Source organism: Eschscholzia californica, unplaced genomic scaffold, assembly GCF_041429995.1.
Source record: "Eschscholzia californica isolate CP2 unplaced genomic scaffold, dmEscCali1.0.p SCAF_5, whole genome shotgun sequence".
In the NCBI taxonomy this organism is placed as follows: Eukaryota; Viridiplantae; Streptophyta; class Magnoliopsida; order Ranunculales; family Papaveraceae; genus Eschscholzia; species Eschscholzia californica.
This window is the reverse complement of record NW_028238472.1, coordinates 29,118,302-29,121,555: the sequence shown is the minus strand read 5'-3', so window position 1 is coordinate 29,121,555 and position 3,254 is coordinate 29,118,302.

Genomic DNA, 3,254 nt, shown 5'->3' with positions numbered 1-3,254 from the left:
AAACAGAGATCACTCGGCTGACTTTCACCATCTTCATCTTCTATATTTCTTTTAGTGAGAGAGAGGAATTAACAGTATTTGTAGAGAGAATTTAGCAAGAAACAGAGGGCTTTAATTATTTTATTTCTTCAATCTTCTTCTTTGTGAGAGAGAAAGAATTGAGAAGAGGAAACCTTTACTGTTTTGAGAGAAATCAGTATTTGTAAAGAGAGAGAGAGAGAGAGAAAGAACAAACAGAGAGCTTTATTTATCATTTATCTTCTTCAATGTTGATGTTCTGAACTGAAATTAAGATCAAAACAGAGAGAGGAGAAGAGTGAAGAAGAAGACCTCGTTTGGTCTAAGATTTCTGCCGCAAATTTATTTTCTCAGGGTGCTGGAAAATATTTTCTCCTAAGGAGTGTTTGGCTTACAGTGGGAAAACAGTGAGAAAAATTAAGTTTATCCAACTTTTATCTTTTTCCTTCATGCTAACTAGTTTTTATCTTGATGATTATTTCTTACTAACTTCTCTTGCTAGGGTTTATGATGAAACCGTATTGATCTTTTAGAAACATATTCTTTTATGACTAAATCTCTTGAACGTGCTTAAAAGCTTAAGTTGTTTTAATTAGCTAAACTTATTTTCTTTTCATTGTCTATATTTTTAGTTTGATACACCATACTTAGATTAAGTTCTTTGATGGTGTATGCTTACCGATTAATAGCCAATAGTTTAGAGATTTGTTTTTCAAAATAAAACAATTACTATTTATCATTATCAATCACATTTTAACGAAAACATCTTCCGAAATTTTGGGTAGTTCATTATCTTGAATTTTGAGTTATAAAAAGAGATATTCAATTTGTCTAATTATTTGCTCTTAAAAGTGATTGTATGTGTGAATTCTAAAATCCTAGGTACCTCCCCCCATTTGAGTTCATTTTCTTTAATCGTTTTAATATTTTATTATTTCTATCACCAAAAACAATTTTCAAAAACAAAAAAATCGTGTTACTTCTAAGTATTAGGATAGTTTCACTTAGTCCCTGAGGAACGAACCAGTCTTACTGGAAATTATTACAACTTGACACCCGTGCACTTGCGGGTGTAGACCTATTTAGGAAACTTTTTAGGCCCATCACTTTGCCTAATTCCTTTTTAGGCCTGTGAGATATGTTTATGGGACACTCCCATGATTATATCTCACTCCCACTAGTCATATCCTAGATCAATTTGTCACTCTTATGTGTAACTCGTTGTAGGATCCGATCGAAGTTAGCCGCGAATTACTTTGTAATTCGACGATCGTAGTTGGTCTCTAGCTACAACTCTACGATTCCTAAATCAATCGGACTTGATGATCTTCCACATCAATTGTCCTATCCGACAAAATTGTCACCTTGGTCGAAGGACATCTCCTTCAACTCCTTCACAACCTCCCCCATAACTCAATTGCTTCATTTGCCCAGTTCACAGACACCTTTGTCGAGCAATTTGCAAGCAGTAAGAAGCTGGAGAAACTCTCTGGTGACCTCTACCGAATCCAACAACGAAGAGGTGAACCACTCAGAGAGTATGTGGGAAGATTTAATCGGGAGAAGGTGTCAATTCCTTACTGCAACCAGGAGACAGCAGTTGATGCATTCAGGAAAGGTTTACTACCAGATGGGGAGTTGTACAAAGAACTCACCAAGTTCAATTGCACAACAATGGAGGATGTTCTTTCCAGAGCTTGGGTTGAAATTAGGTGGGAGGAAGACGAAGCCCACAGGAACAAATACTATTCACAGGAAGATAGGTCAAGAGACCGTCACTCCAGAAGATACGAACGACGGTCAGAAGCCAGAAGCAATGATCTGTACCCAACCAGACGACCAATTCCAAGGGAGAACAGGAGGCCATTCAACCCTCCACCTAATCGTCAGAACGAGAAACCGCAAGGACCCATCCATACCAAGATTCCAGAATACAACCTCAACATTGAACCAAGTGAGGTGATTGCTGTAATGAAGGGGATGGGTAACACGGTAAGGTAGCCAGGGAAGACAAAGACGCCAAGCGATAAGAGGGATACTTCCAAGTGGTGTGAATTCCACTCGGACCATGGACACACTACTGCAGATTGCATTGCCCTCAGGCTTGAAGTTGCTGAGCTCCTAAAGAGGGGTCACCTCACCGACTTACTGACAGATAAAGGCAAGAAAACCATGTCCCAAGGAGATGCCCGACCCAAAGAGCCAGAGGAGCCGATTCCAACATTGACTTGCAACATGATCACAGGAGGCTCAGAAGTGAGTGGAGTAAGCCACTCGGCAGCCAATAGAAGTGCACGAATCACAACCAATCCAACTGCCCACTCGACAGAGGCGTCAACCCTAACTTTCACCAACCAAACCATCAGCTTCGTTGACAACGAAGTCTCAGGGCTCGTCAACCCTCATCATGACGCTCTTGTCCTCTCTCTCACTATTGCGAATGTGTTAGTTAAACGCATACTAATTGATAACGGATCCTCCACTAATGTCTTGTTTCTTCATGCCTTGCTAGGAATGGGACTAGAAGAATCGAGCATCTGCCGACGTTCTACTGTCCTTATAGGATTTAGTGGAGAACAGAAGTATACCTTGGGATAAATCGTGTTACCGGTATATGCAGGAGGAATTAACCTTAGCACCACTTTTGTGGTACTGGACTGCCCATCAACTTATAACATGATCCTTGGAAGACCTTGGATCCATGAGATAAGGGCAGTACCATCAACATACCACCAAGTATTGAGGTTTCCAACACCTTGGGGAGTACGTGAAATCAAAGGAGACCAAGGAGCTTCCAGGAACTGCTACAAGAACACAATGAAGGCTCCCAAGAAGCCCTTGTAGCAATTACAGAACAAAGTGCCCCTCAAATCAAACCTTAACCAACCAAACATGGAGGAGTTAGACGAAGTCCAAATTAACCCCGACATCCCAGAGCACATAGTCCAAATTGGAGCACAACTACCTCATACTCTCAGAGAAAAGCTCATTGAATTCCTAACCATTAATTCTGATTGTTTTGCTTGGTCTCATGCAGATATGACAGGGATAGACCCCTCTATAATAGTTCATGAATTACAGGTAGACCCTTCCCATACCCCGGTCAGACAGAAAAGAAGGAAATTCGCACCAGAACGCAACAAGGTGATCAACGAGGAGATCCAGAAGCTACTTGACATCGGATCAGTAAGAGAATTGCACTATCCAGATTGGCTCGCTAATGTGGTGGTTGTAAA